Raw genomic sequence first — 17,161 nt, forward strand, 5'->3', positions numbered from 1 at the left:
GGCAGTATGCAGTGCATGCAGAGACACATGAGTATCAGGTTTCATAACCTACCCATGGAGCTTTTCAATCAAAGGAGAGGTAAGAGGGTGAAGAGAGCTGTAAGTGACACAGGAATCCCTGCTTTTCCTCCTCCCCGCCTGAATGTCTGGGTCCTGTGTAACCTGTTATCTAATGAGGGTCTAGAGTAAGACCTCCTGAGTCCTGTCCCAGTGTGTAAGTAGTACATAGGCTGCTGCTATTCTTGCATGTGACAAGATAAATTATAGATTTAATTTTTCTATGTGTGTTTTAAGGTTGTTAAAGTTGTCTTTGTTCCTCTAAAAGAAAATGACATAAAATAGTTGTCTCTCAGTTAGGTGGAACTATAAACAGTAACCAGGCATTATTAAACTATAAGTTTAAATCTAATATACATCATAGGTTTAAATTTAATATACACAATCCATACATCCCACCATGCCCTATTCCAGGAGGGACCAAATGCTCTCTACGTGGACTTCCTTCTTAATTTATGACTGCAATCAAAGCTCACCACTGCGCCCAATGAGTGGTGAGCGCAGTGAGTCTGCGAGGGGTCTCGCTGTGCTCGCAGCCGGTGTGCTGGCTGCTGGGGTGCCACTGTTGGGATACTGACAGCCAGTATATCATATGTATTCCGAGTTTAGCACAGCATACAGCAGCCACACTGGCTATAACAAAACAGCCCCTTGTGAGACTCTGGACACAGCAGTTATGTTAGCAGAGTCACCACAGCGTGCAATGTATCCCCTATACAGTCACTTTTAAAGTACGCCCTCTCTTATTTATTAATTACACACACAGATCAGCAGAGTTTAGCGCAGCATACAGCAGCGTGCATACAGTAGCTAGTGTTACCGGGAAATGGCGGCGAGTCCCAACCGTGGCGCCTTTTAGAGAATCCAAGTCTCACGAGAATCCGACACCGGGACGATAACGTTCGGCCACTCACTGGGATCTGAGTCTGACCGGAATACCTGAGCGGCGCTCAGATCCCCGGTGTTCTGAGTGGTTACAATTCCATAGAATCCGAACCGCTAATCCCTGGTTTCATTATAACCATTAATTTGATGATTGCCAGTTTAGTATAATAATAAAACAAGCCATGATCTATGACTTTCTATTTTAGCTTTAATTATGTATGCATATTTGCTACATAGGACAGCTTACAGCGGCAATATGTGCATGTTCTACCTGTACGCACTACACACAAGTGGGGCAGATGTATTAAGCTTGGAGAAGTGATAAAGTAGTGATAAGAGGAAGGTGATAATGCACCAGCCAATCATTGTGGGTTTGAAAAATGATAGTTAGGAGCTGATTGGCTGGTGCGTTACCACCTTCCACTTATCACTCGTTATCACTAGAGATGAGCGCCTGAAATTTTTCGGGTTTTGTGTTTTGGTTTTGGGTTCGGTTCCGCGGCCGTGTTTTGGGTTCGAACGCGTTTTGGCAAAACCTCACCGAATTATTTTTGTCGGATTCGGGTGTGTTTTGGATTCGGGTGTTTTTTTCCAAAAACACTAAAAAACAGCTTAAATCATAGAATTTGGGGGTCATTTTGATCCCAAAGTATTATTAACCTCAAAAACCATAATTTACACTCATTTTCAGTCTATTCTGAATACCTCACACCTCACAATATTATTTTTAGTCCTAAAATTTGCACCGAGGTCGCTGTGTGAGTAAGATAAGCGACCCTAGTGGCCGACACAAACACCGGGCCCATCTAGGAGTGGCACTGCAGTGTCACGCAGGATGTCCCTTCCAAAAAACCCTCCCCAAACAGCACATGACGCAAAGAAAAAAAGAGGCGCAATGAGGTAGCTGTGTGAGTAAGATTAGCGACCCTAGTGGCCGACACAAACACCGGGCCCATCTAGGAGTGGCACTGCAGTGTCACGCAGGATGGCCCTTCCAAAAAACCCTCCCCAAACAGCACATGACGCAAAGAAAAAAAGAGGCGCAATGAGGTAGCTGACTGTGTGAGTAAGATTAGCGACCCTAGTGGCCGACACAAACACCGGGCACATCTAGGAGTGGCACTGCAGTGTCACGCAGGATGTCCCTTCCAAAAAACCCTCCCCAAACAGCACATGACGCAAAGAAAAAAAGAGGCGCAATGAGGTAGCTGTGTGAGTAAGATTAGCGACCCTAGTGGCCGACACAAACACCGGGCCCATCTAGGAGTGGCACTGCAGTGTCACGCAGGATGTCCCTTCCAAAAAACCCTCCCCAATCAGCACATGATGCAAAGAAAAAGAAAAGAAAAAAGAGGTGCAAGATGGAATTATCCTTGGGCCCTCCCACCCACCCTTATGTTGTATAAACAAAACAGGACATGCACACTTTAACCAACCCATCATTTCAGTGACAGGGTCTGCCACACGACTGTGACTGATATGACGGGTTGGTTTGGACCCCCCCCAAAAAAGAAGCAATTAATCTCTCCTTGCACAAACTGGCTCTACAGAGGCAAGATGTCCACCTCATCTTCACCCTCCGATATATCACCGTGTACATCCCCCTCCTCACAGATTATCAATTCGTCCCCACTGGAATCCACCATCTCAGCTCCCTGTGTACTTTGTGGAGGCAATTGCTGCTGGTCAATGTCTCCGCGGAGGAATTGATTATAATTCATTTTAATGAACATCATCTTCTCCACATTTTCTGGATGTAACCTCGTACGCCGATTGCTGACAAGGTGAGCGGCGGCACTAAACACTCTTTCGGAGTACACACTTGTGGGAGGGCAACTTAGGTAGAATAAAGCCAGTTTGTGCAAGGGCCTCCAAATTGCCTCTTTTTCCTGCCAGTATAAGTACGGACTGTGTGACGTGCCTACTTGGATGCGGTCACTCATATAATCCTCCACCATTCTATCAATGTTGAGAGAATCATATGCAGTGACAGTAGACGACATGTCCGTAATCGTTGTCAGGTCCTTCAGTCCGGACCAGATGTCAGCATCAGCAGTCGCTCCAGACTGCCCTGCATCACCGCCAGCGGGTGGGCTCGGAATTCTGAGCCTTTTCCTCGCACCCCCAGTTGCGGGAGAATGTGAAGGAGGAGATGTTGACAGGTCGCGTTCCGCTTGACTTGACAATTTTGTCACCAGCAGGTCTTTCAACCCCAGCAGACCTGTGTCTGCCGGAAAGAGAGATCCAAGGTAGGCTTTAAATCTAGGATCGAGCACGGTGGCCAAAATGTAGTGCTCTGATTTCAACAGATTGACCACCCGTGAATCCTTGTTAAGCGAATTAAGGGCTGCATCCACAAGTCCCACATGCCTAGCGGAATCGCTCCGTGTTAGCTCCTCCTTCAATGCCTCCAGCTTCTTCTGCAAAAGCCTGATGAGGGGAATGACCTGACTCAGGCTGGCAGTGTCTGAACTGACTTCACGTGTGGCAAGTTCAAAGGGCATCAGAACCTTGCACAACGTTGAAATCATTCTCCACTGCACTTGAGACAGGTGCATTCCACCTACTATATCGTGCTCAATTGTATAGGCTTGAATGGCCTTTTGCTGCTCCTCCAACCTCTGAAGCATATAGAGGGTTGAATTCCACCTCGTTACCACTTCTTGCTTCAGATGATGGCAGGGCAGGTTCAGTAGTTTTTGGTGGTGCTCCAGTTTTCTGTACGTGGTGCCTGTACGCCGAAAGTGTCCCGCAATTCTTCTGGCCACCGACAGCATCTCTTGCACGCCCCTGTCGTTTTTTAAAAAATTCTGCACCACCAAATTCAAGGTATGTGCAAAACATGGGACGTGCTGGAATTGGCCCAGATTTAATGCACACACAATATTGCTGGCGTTGTCCGATGCCACAAATCCACAGGAGAGTCCAATTGGGGTAAGCCATTCCGCGATGATCTTCCTCAGTTGCCGTAAGAGGTTTTCAGCTGTGTGCGTATTCTGGAAAGCGGTGATACAAAGCGTAGCCTGCCTAGGAAAGAGTTGGCGTTTGCGAGATGCTGCTACTGGTGCCGCCGCTGCTGTTCTTGCGGCGGGAGTCCATACATCTACCCAGTGGGCTGTCACAGTCATATAGTCCTGACCCTGCCCTGCTCCACTTGTCCACATGTCCGTGGTTAAGTGGACATTGGGTACAGCTGCATTTTTTAGGACACTGGTGACTCTTTTTCTGAGGTCTGTGTACATTTTCGGTATCGCCTGCCTAGAGAAATGGAACCTAGATGGTATTTGGTACCGGGGACACAGTACCTCCAACAAGTCTCTAGTTGGCTCTGCAGTAATGATGGATACCGGAACCACGTTTCTCACCACCCAGGATGCCAAGGCCTCAGTTATCCGCTTTGCAGTAGGATGACTGCTGTGATATTTCATCTTCCTCGCAAAGGACTGTTGAACAGTCAATTGCTTACTGGAAGTAGTACAAGTGGGCTTACGACTTCCCCTCTGGGATGACCATCGACTCCCAGCGGCAACAACAGCAGCGCCAGCAGCAGTAGGCGTTACACGCAAGGATGCATCGGAGGAATCCCAGGCAGGAGAGGACTCGTCAGACTTGCCAGTGACATGGCCTGCAGGACTATTGGCATTCCTGGGGAAGGAGGAAATTGACACTGAGGGAGTTGGTGGGGTGGTTTGCGTGAGCTTGGTTACAAGAGGAAGGGATTTACTGGTCAGTGGACTGCTTCCGCTGTCACCCAAAGTTTTTGAACTTGTCACTGACTTATTATGAATGCGCTGCAGGTGACGTATAAGGGAGGATGTTCCGAGGTGGTTAACGTCCTTACCCCTACTTATTACAGCTTGACAAAGGGAACACACGGCTTGACACCTGTTGTCCGCATTTCTGGTGAAATACCTCCACACCGAAGAGCTGATTTTTTTGGTATTTTCACCTGGCATGTCAACGGCCATATTCCTCCCACGGACAACAGGTGTCTCCCCGGGTGCCTGACTTAAACAAACCACCTCACCATCAGAATCCTTCTGGTCAATTTCCTCCCCAGCGCCAGCAACACCCATATCCTCCTCATCCTGGTGTACTTCAACACTGACATCTTCAATCTGACTATCAGGAACTGGACTGCGGGTGCTCCTTCCAGCACTTGCAGGGGGCATGCAAATAGTGGAAGGCGCATGCTCTTCACGTCCAGTGTTGGGAAGGTCAGGCATCGCAAACGACACAATTGGACTCTCCTTGTGGATTTGGGATTTCAAAGAACGCACAGTTCTTTGCGGTGCTTTTGCCAGCTTGAGTCTTTTCAGTTTTCTAGCGAGAGGCTGAGTGCTTCCATCCTCATGTGAAGCTGAACCACTAGCCATGAACATAGGCCAGGGCCTCAGCCGTTCCTTGCCACTCCGTGTGGTAAATGGCATATTGGCAAGTTTACGCTTCTCCTCCGACAATTTTATTTTAGGTTTTGGAGTCCTTTTTTTTCTGATATTTGGTGTTTTGGATTTGACATGCTCTGTACTATGACATTGGGCATCGGCCTTGGCAGACGACGTTGCTGGCATTTCATCGTCTCGGCCATGACTAGTGGCAGCAGCTTCAGCACGAGGTGGAAGTGGATCTTGATCTTTCCCTAATTTTGGAACCTCAACTTTTTTGTTCTCCATATTTTATAGGCAGAACTAAAAGGCACCTCAGGTAAACAATGGAGATGGATGGATTGGATACTAGTATACAATTATGGACGGACTGCCACGGTTAGGTGGTATAAAAAAACCACGGTTAGGTGGTATATATTGTAATACAATTATGGATGGACGGACTGCCTGCCGAGTGCCGACACAGAGGTAGCCACAGCCGTGAACTACCGCACTGTACACTGGTTGATAAAGAGATAGTAGTATACTCGTAACAACTAGTATGACTGACTATGACGGTATAAAGAATGAAAAAAAAACCACGGTTAGGTGGTATATATTGTAATACAATTATGGATGGACGGACTGCCTGCCGAGTTCCGACACAGAGGTAGCCACAGCCGTGAACTACCGCACTGTACACTGGTTGATAAAGAGATAGTAGTATACTCGTAACAACTAGTATGACACTATGACGGTATAAAGAATGAAAAAAAAACCACGGTTAGGTGGTATATATTATAATACAATTATGGATGGACGGACTGCCTGCCGACTGCCGACACAGAGGTAGCCACAGCCGTGAACTACCGCACTGTACACTGGTTGATAAAGAGATAGTAGTATACTCGTAACAACTAGTATGACACTATGACGGTATAAAGAATGAAAAAAAAACCACGGTTAGGTGGTATATATTATAATACAATTATGGATGGACGGACTGCCTGCCGAGTGCCGACACAGAGGTAGCCACAGCCGTGAACTACCGCACTGTACACTGGTTGATAAAGAGATAGTAGTATACTCGTAACAACTAGTATGACTGACTATGACGGTATAAAGAATGAAAAAAAAACCACGGTTAGGTGGTATATATTATAATACAATTATGGATGGACGGACTGCCTGCCGACTGCCGACACAGAGGTAGCCACAGCCGTGAACTACCGCACTGTACACTGGTTGATAAAGAGATAGTAGTATACTCGTAACAACTAGTATGACACTATGACGGTATAAAGAATGAAAAAAAAACCACGGTTAGGTGGTATATATTATAATACAATTATGGATGGACGGACTGCCTGCCGACTGCCGACACAGAGGTAGCCACAGCCGTGAACTACCGCACTGTACACTGGTTGATAAAGAGATAGTAGTATACTCGTAACAACTAGTATGACACTATGACGGTATAAAGAATGAAAAAAAAACCACGGTTAGGTGGTATATATTATAATAATACAATTATGGATGGACGGACTGCCTGCCGACTGCCGACACAGAGGTAGCCACAGCCGTGAACTACCGCACTGTACACTGGTTGATAAAGAGATAGTAGTATACTCGTAACAACTAGTATGACTATGACGACGGTATAAAGAAAGAAAAAAAAATACCACGGTTAGGTGGTATATAATTATACAATTATGGATGGACGGACTGCCTGCCGAGTGCCGACTGCCGACACAGAGGTAGCCACAGCCGTGAACTACCGCACTGTACTGTGTCTGCTGCTAATATAGACTGGTTGATAAAGAGATAGTATACAACAATATACTACTATACTGGTGGTCAGGCACTGGTCACCACTAGTCACACTGGCAGTGGCACTCCTGCAGCAAAAGTGTGCACTGTTTAATTTTAAATTAATATAATATTATGTACTCCTGGCTCCTGCTATAACAACCTGCAGTGCTCCCCAGTCTCCCCCACAATTATTATAAGCTTTTATACATTGATGTGCAGCACACTGGGCTGAGCTGAGTGCACACAGACTGAGTCACACTGTGTGACTGCTGTGTATCGTTTTTTTCAGGCAGAGAACGGATATAGCAGAGAACGGATATATTAAATAAAAGTTAACTTAACAACAACTGCACTGGTCACTGTGGTAAACTCTGTCTGCACAATCTCTCTCTCTCTCTCTCTCTTCTAATCTATTCTAATGGAGAGGACGCCAGCCACGTCCTCTCCCTATCAATCTCAATGCACGTGTGAAAATGGCGGCGACGCGCGGCTCCTTATATAGAATCCGAGTCTCGCGAGAATCCGACAGCGTCATGATGACGTTCGGGCGCGCTCGGGTTAACCGAGCAAGGCGGGAAGATCCGAGTCGCTCGGACCCGTGAAAAAAAAAGTGAAGTTCGTGCGGGTTCGGATTCAAAGAAACCGAACCCGCTCATCTCTAGTTATCACTGCTTTATCACTTCTCTAGGGTTAATACTGTACATCTGCCCCACAGTGCTATAGAGCCCTATATTCATACATATACAGCACACATGTTAAAGGGAGCTCGGATTTTTCAGGCAGGGCAATACCCTAAAGAAGACCCTGCGATCCATCAGCACATGATAGAACTGTAGAGTCTTTATTGGCTCCTCAGGTAATAGAATACTTTGCTCAGTTCAGTTGGGAACCAACTGCATGACTTGCATTCAAATGAAAATAAAAAGTAGTATAATAACAATCTGGTACGCTACAGCTTGTAGCACATCATAAGCCCTTGCTTATATATGCTAGTCTATACAGAATATGGCACTATGGCTACAGGCAATGGGGAATAACAGCTACACCCTCTGCGAAAGCCCTGTGCTCGTCTCTGTCCTAATCATTAATAGGGCTACTTCTCGGAAGCAAGAGTCACATCACCCACATCTTGTCTGTTCAGTCCCACTTTAGGTTTATTTCTGTTTGTTTTGCTGGTTGTAAATGCCCTGCATCCATTTCCACTACTACTGTACACCCTCACCTCCTCCTGGCAGATGCTGCAGCACATTCCCAGTCATTTATAGATTACCATCTGTGAGCAACAATTGCAGCTTTCATGCTGACTAGGAATAACCAGCTACTTGCCACAATTACATTTACATTAAATGAAAACTAATATATATCAAGATACAGTACATGTATATATTTCGGGTTTAAGCCCTAATTCCATTATTACTTTTCACAACAGTTTAATTATCATCTAAATTATTTGTTTTTAATGTGGTTTCCGGCTCTTGCATGTACAATACATCTACACATGTTCTGTCCATACTCAAACAACCATCTGACCACTGTCATATCTATGATGGGTGCAGTGTGTGCAGGCACATGGGCCCTTGGATCCAGAGGGGCCCACACCCGGGGCCAGTGCAAGGTTTCTCGACGCCCTAGGCTAAAGTTCAGCCTGCTGCGCCCTGTGCCATTTTCCTAGAGACCTGTGCACCACCTAGTGCTCTGAGTCACTGTCACTTCCGCTGCCTGCAAGAGAGGAGGGGGCCCAGACAGGGACAGCACACAGGCCCCACTCCTCTCTTAATGCGCCCCTGCCACTGACCACAGACCAAAATTGCTTTCAACATTGCTGCATGACTGGATTATACGGTTCCTATACAAACAGATACAAATACAAAAATGTCCTATTTGAAGGGCATGAGGGCATTATACAGTATTTCCAGGACTATGGCATCTTCACTACAGTACATTGCTGTTATCAATTTAGTATTTACTATACAGGATACATTTATAAAGGGGCCCAGACCAAGCAGTATAGTGGCAATGTTCTCTAATGGTTAGACAAGCATCTGTGGAGGCTGATCACACCCCTTCTGGTGGCTGACCACACCCCTACCACTGCATTTCTCCCCCAATTCTGCCCCAGTCAGCACGTCTGATTCTGTTCTGTATCTCTGATAACATTCCGGCCGCATGCGCTCACTTAAAATGTTGGCCAACTGAATGTGACATAGACACTGCATGTGACTCAAAATCAGGCCAAAGTATGTCCTACCCTTGTAATCTGGTTGAAACTGCAATTGTAACACTTATCCTCATGTATCAAATTCTTAATTATCTATAGAGTGTAAGCTTGCGAGCAGGACTCTCTTACCTTTCTGTCTGTCTGTTATTACTCAGTCTTGTTTACTTGCTTCCAAGTGTAAAGTGTGACAGAATATTCTGGTGCTGCATAAATAAATGTTAACAAATAATAAGTAAAATAAACATCACAGTAAAACAATTTACCTATCTAAACACATTTTATTCAAACCACAGAAGGTAACTAATAGTAACAGCTTCTCTGTATGTCCCGAATAGTTAGATGGCTCTGGAACAAGTAGAGGATGAAGAGATGATCTTTTGTCTTGGCACCAACCCAACATGTTTCATTCAGACTCAAAGAAATTCCTCAGGGGCATAAAAAATATTAGTATTGAAAAAGAATAATAATAGTTATTTATGGAAGCTGACTTATGTATATATGTTTACTTTGTGGCTTATCTGATCATTGTAATGTTTGGGAAATCAACGGCGTACAGTATATCACTGTCACATTACTAATTCATTAGCTGCCTTTCTCTTTCTTACCTTTTCAGGGGAACAGGCCATTTTGCAGAACAGTGATGCCACAGAGGGGAGGCAGTCAATTTCCCGCATGTTGGGATCCCGGCAGTCAGGATACCAATGCCGGAATCCCGACACCAGCTGATATACCGGCGGTCAGCGTCCTGACCGCCGGCTGGTTACCCCTCTTGGGTGGTGGTCCATGCCACCACCTGGAGGGGACTAGAACCCTGTGGCGGCCGAAGGTACCAGGGTCCGAAGCAAGGTGAGAGCAGCAAGCCCGCGAGGGGACACGCTGCGCTCACCACTGCGATCCTGGCGTCGTCTTCTGACCGCCAGGAACCCGACCGCCGAGAACTCGTACTGATCCCCTACAGAGATATACCGTACAATGTTTGACTTAAGCTGGGTACACACTGGAGCGATGTCGGCTGATTTTCCGTTCCATAACGACAAATCGCCTACATCGCTCAATGTGTATGGGTGATTGTGCGATCCCACTGTCACTAGCGACGCACGCTAGGTTTGGGTGGCATCAATAGCACTTCTGTGGTACAGTATTAACCCAGTTAACATTGGCACTGCCTATCTGTTATGCTTAATGCTGAGAACATGTAACAATCATTTCTGATTACCAGTTTACCACATAAGGGAGGAATTCAATTACACTGCCGCACACCCTGCCCACGTTTTTACTGCACGGAAAAAAAAATTCTGTTCACATGCAAAAACACATAGACTCTGGAATAAGATCCCGGACCTATGTGTTTTCATGATTCCAGGCGTGAAGAATGTCACTGTCCGGAAAACAAATCCCTGATAAGTGCTGGTGTCGGGGGCTTATTGAATTCCCCCCATAGTATCTTTGCATGATTATTGTAATATTTACAGGCTACAGTAGCAGGGGATAGAAAGAAAAAAAATAGAGAGAAACAGAGAGAAAATAGAGGGGAAGACATAATAGAAAGAAAGAGGGAGAGAAAGAAAAGACAGGACTATAGAGAGATGCATTAACTCACGTACCGGCATACTATATATGATTTATCATTCTCCCTTTCCCAGGCCCTCCTTCAGATCAGTCTTATGTGTCTGTGAGCAGGCGTCCGGATGCTAGGTAGACATGGATAAGGTCAATAGTCAATGGGTCGACCACTAATGGTCGACAGACATTAGGTTGACATGGTTAAAAGGGTGACATGTACAAAAGATCAACGTCAATGGTCGACACAGGAAAAGGTGAACATGACTTTTTGAAATTTAAAAAAAAAAAGTAAAACTTTTTTCATACTTTACTATCCATGTATACTACGATTGGGAACAGTAACCTGTGCCAAGCGCAGAGGCGCACTAATTGGGGTTCCCGGTCACTTTACGGCATAAATGACACCAAAAAGAAAACTAAAAATGTCATGTCAACCTTTTCCTGTGTCAACCCTGATCGACTTAAACAGCCATACCCCTCTGAGCACGTGAGACTGATCATCATCTTGCAGAACAGAAACGCTATACGGCAAGAAGAGAAAGACAATTAAGTTTGGGTGACCAAGATAACAATGAAATAAATAGAGACCAGCACAGCAGCTTTTATTCTCGGTTCTGAAAAAAATAATTTGTTACAACAGGAAAAAAATGATCTGCAACACTCATTAATCTACAACTGCCCTTTATGAAGGAGTTGGACAGTAGTAAAATAGAGGAGTCTGAGAAGATGTTGGTGTACAGACTCTACAGCCCTGGTCACAAGAAGCATTTCCTAGAAAGGCAATAAACAAAAAACAAAAAAAGGGGATGCAGAGGTCACATTAGCCAAGTCACAGCAGGATGACTCCCATCATTCATTCACCTTCAGTGTCTGGCAGCAAGGTGGATTTTACATTCAAATATTTTTGGAACACATTAAGGTGAAGGGGAAAGTAAATAAATGGGTGCAGAAGAGAGGTTGCACGTTGCAGACAACAGCCAGGAGTTTGGGTCAAAAGTGGGCAGACAAATAAAAATATACGTGGACGGTACTGGATGACCTTGTGACCTTGGTATTGAGTCACATTACTTTACCATGCAGTATTAGTTATCTTCTTTACTGTCTATGCCAGTTTTGCCATATCATTTACATCTTGTGTTGTACTCTGGCCAGGGCCGTTTCTTGGGGCAGGCGAGCAGTGCAACCGCACTGGGCACCTGCCACGGCACTAACTGTGGCTCCCTGCTTTCCCCTCCTATTTCTCCCCGAGTAACCTGCTCGGGGGGGCGGAGTTTCACAGAATGACGCGGTTGCGTCGTTGCGTCACGACGCAACCCCGTCACTCAGCGAAACCCCCCCCCCCTCCGAGCAGAGTACAGAGGGGGAACCAAGTTAGGAAGAGGGAAAGGCCGGCGCGAGGAGTGACTGGTGAGGCGGGCCGAAGAGCGGTAATCGCCTCTGTAAGTATTCTCTCTCTCTCTCTCTCTATGTGTAAAATGGGGACACCTGCCGTAATGTGTGAAATGGGGACTCTTGCCTGCCGTAGTGTGGGGATTTAATGTATCAAGGGCATTGTGGTGTGTGGCATAATATGGTGCAGGGGGCATTACTGTGTGGGGCTTAATATGGTAGAATTTTTTTTTCCTGTGGTGGTCGTGATCTGTTGGAGCAGGGTCAAAAACTGGATTGTGAGGTAGTCTTTTCAGACGAGGCCATGCCCATTTAAATGAGGCCACACCCATTTAGATGAGGCCACGCCCCCTTGCCGGGTGCGCGCGCAAGTTTTTGTTTTATCTAGGTGTGTGGGGGGGGGGCACATTTTTTTATGTCTTGGGGGGGCGCATTTTTTAATCTCGCACTGGGAGCCAAATTGCCTAGAAACAGCCCTGGCTCTGGCCTCTGGGGTTACAGAGCCCTCTACTTACATACATAAGACATAGGGGGGTCATTCCGAGTTGTTCGCTCGCAAGCGGATTTTAGCAGATTTGCTCATGCTAAGCCGCCGCCTACTGGGAGTGAATCTTAGCATCTTAAAATTGCGAACGACGTATTCGCAATATTGCGATTACATACCTCGTAGCAGTTTCTGAGTAGCTTCAGACTTACTCGGCATCTGCGATCATTTCACTGCTTGTCGTTCCTGGTTTGACGTCACAAACACACCCAGCGTTCGCCCAGACACTCCCCCGTTTCTCCAGCCACTCCTGCGTTTTTTCCGGAAACGGTAGCGTTTTTTCCCACACGCCCATAAAACGGCCTGTTTCCGCCCAGTAACACCCATCTCCTGTCAATCACATTGCGATCGCCAGAACGATGAAAATGCCGTGAGTAAAATTCTGAAGTGCATAGCAAATTTACTTGGCGCAGTCGCAGTGCGGACATTGCGCATGCGCATTAAGCGGAAAATCGCTGCGATGCGAAGATTTTTACCGAGCGAACAACTCGGAATGACCCCCATAAATCTTGCACAATGAATATGGCTTTAACTAAAACATCTTCACTTCAGATATATTTGTATAAATAGCAACTTGTAGCTCTTTTACATATGACAACTTGTATTTCAGGCTTAGCATTAGCTTCAGTGGAATAACACTAATCATATTAAGTGGAACGTTGTTGAGACATAACAATGACTGACAGTAATGTTGTATTCTTTCAGCAGCTGTTGCCCTCACTTCATGATGGAGAATAAATTATTTTTTGTGTGAATAGAAATGCAACAGGAGGATGTGGAAAGGAATTACCAAAGATAAATCCTGTAAGCATTAGATAATGCTGTTATTTTCTGTAGCAGCATATTCAGTGCCGCAGCAGGGCGATATTGTGCCCTGTGCCAGCCACGACCCTAAACATCTGGTGTCATGACATCATGTCAAGGGCGGGGCTGCCAACACCAGGCAGTAGACTCTACCCTGCAGCAGTGCTAAAGGATGCAGGGTTCCGTTCAAGGCAGCTACGGTGCAAGGTGCCATTTAGCATTGACAGTGCTGCCGTAAGTTCCTTGTGCCCTGGGCGATGGCACTACTCGCACTCCCCTTATTACGGCCCAGCGTACATTTAATACCCAATCCCCATTTTTTAAATGTCTTTTTACATGGGTTCATCATGTATAAATGGGTCTGACACAAGAAACCATGGTTCCTGGTGTTACCATTGGCGTTTTTATAACACGGTGCACACAGCCCCCAGGGTCCAGGGGGGTCCACACTGCACCCATGTTTTTTTAATTACGTTTTCGTAGTCCTGCAACGGAGCACCAGTCGTGGCAAAGAAAAATTGCTGCCAAAATGGCCGCCGCGCATGTGCAGTAGTTCTTTAGCACCCAATTCAGAGTTGATTGCAGCAGCAAATTGTTAGCAGTTGGGCAAAACCATGTGCAGTACAGGTGGGGCAGATGTAACATGCAGAGAGAGTTATATTTGGGTGGGGTGTGTTGAAACTGAAATGTAAATTGCAGTGTAAATATAAAGCAGATCACCATTGCCACTGGTATAAATGACAGTATGTACATGTTCTACCCATTTACACTCCATTCATGATGGCTTATGGTACAGTACAGTGGAAATATTTAGCAGTTACTAGTACATTTTGGGCTGACAGTACCAATACAAGCATCCAAGTGCCGGCCCCAAATAAGTGCCGCCCCTAGGCACGTGCCTCATGTGCCTAATGGGATATTCGCCACTGCCTACAGGGAGATATTGTCCTTTGTAGGACACCGAAGGTGAGATAGGTTCTCCATAACGTCTATCCTGTACAAGCTCATAGGCAAACGCAGGGGGGGTTTCCGGTTGGAAAGTGGCTCACATTATAACAAACAATAGCAATGGTATATAACACAATTACTAGAGCTGCCACCATATTATGCAGTTTAAGGGACACCGCAGATCTGCTGCACATGCCCAGTGGTAGCAGCTTCTTCTAACAAGTTTGCTGTGTGAATGGATCTGAGTCCTTAATCAATGCACAGGACTAGATAGTAGCTACCAGGAAGAAGAGACAGGAGCCTTACCATGAGGTGCGAGAATGTGTATTTATTTATTTATTATGCTATGTTTAACCTTTTCCTGACCACTTTGATACTGCCTATACTATATACCATCTTTAGTGTTAAATATTAATACTGTATTCCATACAGTATCCAGTGTATAAAAAGACAAATGTTTACATTAATGTCTAGGGTTGGTGTTAGGTTCTTTGACTGCTCCCCCAGAATTCCGCGTTTGCTCCAACGTTATGCAGAGTGGGAGATTGTGGTCTGGCGTTTGGAAACCCCCCTCTTGAAATCCTGCGTTTGCCACTGAAGCTCTATAACTAGCAAGTCTAATGATGGACTGTCCTATCCTAATTAGTTTAGGGCAAATGCTCCATTTTTAAAATGGCCCCAACCATGACCAACAGCACTTACTGTATGTCCGTCTGGTCTTTCACATTTCATATAAAAACAAGTGGCTTTACACTTCTTTAATCTACTGTATAAGAGTACTAGTTACCAGTCCGTCAAAATGATGGACCAAAATAACAGTAATGTCAGTGCTGGCGGCTGTGTGCGACAAAACAGAGCAACATTTGAGCTGCTCCATCGGACGCCATCTAGTGGCCACATGCTTGCAAAACACTTGAAATCCCCCGATAGAGGTAAGGAGCAGAGTTAGCCTTTTATTATATAGGATTGTTGATGGCATACTGTTAGACTTAATCAAAGCATGACAATAAAGTACAATCTCTGTATGACATTCCTGTTAATAATCATTCCATCTATTTTCATACAGGAAAAATATTTCCATAAATTATTCATGAGAAGAGGAAATTAGTTATATGAGATCTATAAATAATTGTTACTTACTACCACTATTCTCATGGGAGTGGTACTGAAAGGGGATATCTTTACATAGAGGGGAATGTCTGTGACTGAACATACACTTTAATTATATAAATACTAGTTAAAGAAATGTACTCTACCTTTTACAGGTTATTACATTTACCCCACATTGGTGGTCATTCCGAGTTGTTCGCTCGCTGCCGTTTTTTGCAGAATTGCGATCAGGCTAAAAACCAGCAGTTCTGCGCATGCATATGGGCCGCAGGGCGCAAGTATTTTCACACAAAACTATGCCATTTTACACAGGTCCGAGCGACGCTTTTCAGTCGCTCTGCTGATCGGTGAGTGATTGACAGGAAGTGGGTGTTTCTGGGTGGTAACTGAGCGTTTTCCGGGAGTGTGCTAAAAAATGCAGGCGTGCCAGGTAAAAACGCAGGAGTGGTTGGAGAAACGGGGGAGTGGCTGGCCGAACGCAGGGCATGTTTGTGACGTCAAACCAGGAACTAAACAGACTGAAGTGATCGCAAGATAGGAGTAGGTCTGGAGCTACTCAGAAACTGCATAAAATTTTTTAGTAGCAATTCTGCTACTCTTTCGTTCGCACTTCTGCTAAGCTAAGATACACTCCCAGAGGGAGGCGGCCTAGCGTGTGCACTGCTGCTAAAAGCAGCTAGCGAGCGAACAACTCGGAATGACCACCCTTGTTCATCGCTGAAAATACCTCTTATTGGAGAAACATTAAAAAAAGGCTTAGGAGTGTATCCAATAAGCCCCGATAATTCTGCGCCCTTGAAAAAAACGTGTGGTATTTGCAATTGTTTTATCTCCCTACCCTATTTTTCTATGCAAAACCCCCTCTTCTTTCGTGCGAAAATACATAGCGTCCATGAAAAGCCATGGGCCTATGTGTTTTTGTGGCAGTTACACAAAAAAAGGTTACTTATTGGAGATTTGGTTATACCTGCCCGAGACACAGAGGGGTACAAAAGGAATCTTGGCGCAGGAATACCGACTGCCAGCATCCCAGCTGTATCACGGTCAGTGTTTGGGTTAGGGCCCTAGCTGCCACGCTTGGTGACTTAGCCCTAGCCACCACCACCTGTGTCTTAGCCCTAGCCGCCACCACAGGGAATTAGGGAAGGGGACAGGGGGGAGGTAAAATAATTACCCCTTCCCCTGTTGGCATTCTCATTGTTGGGATGCTGGTGTCGGTCATATGACTGCCGGCATCCCAACAACCGGGATACCTACCCAACCCGGCAGGAAAGATACAGGGGGATAAATAAGGCTGGAGAGACCCAGTAGGGACATAAGGCTGTACAGACACATGGCAGCACATGAGGCTGGAGAGACACATGTGGTACATGAGGCTGGAGAGACACATGGGGGTACATGAGGCTGGAGAGACACATGTGGTACATGAGGCTGGAGAGACACATGGGGGTACATGAAATTGGAGAG

General features: G+C 45.7%; 1 long non-coding RNA gene across 2 annotated transcripts in view; it reads right to left on the reverse strand.

Annotated features, from left to right (window-relative positions):
• Nucleotides 1-17,161, reverse strand: part of LOC134926243 (uncharacterized) — a 101,477-nt gene that overhangs the window by 74,946 nt on the left and 9,370 nt on the right. The window contains exons 2-4 of one of the 2 annotated variants that reach the window (XR_010177537.1): nt 11,375-11,420; nt 10,941-11,027; nt 9,466-9,539 (exon numbers count right to left, since the gene is read on the reverse strand). This is a non-coding gene — a long non-coding RNA (uncharacterized LOC134926243). The remainder of the gene's footprint in view (nt 1-9,465; nt 9,540-10,940; nt 11,028-11,374; nt 11,421-17,161) is intronic. The other variant, XR_010177538.1, reaches the window with a different exon arrangement.

Source organism: Pseudophryne corroboree, chromosome 1 (genome assembly GCF_028390025.1).
Source record: "Pseudophryne corroboree isolate aPseCor3 chromosome 1, aPseCor3.hap2, whole genome shotgun sequence".
In the NCBI taxonomy this organism is placed as follows: domain Eukaryota; kingdom Metazoa; phylum Chordata; class Amphibia; order Anura; family Myobatrachidae; genus Pseudophryne; species Pseudophryne corroboree.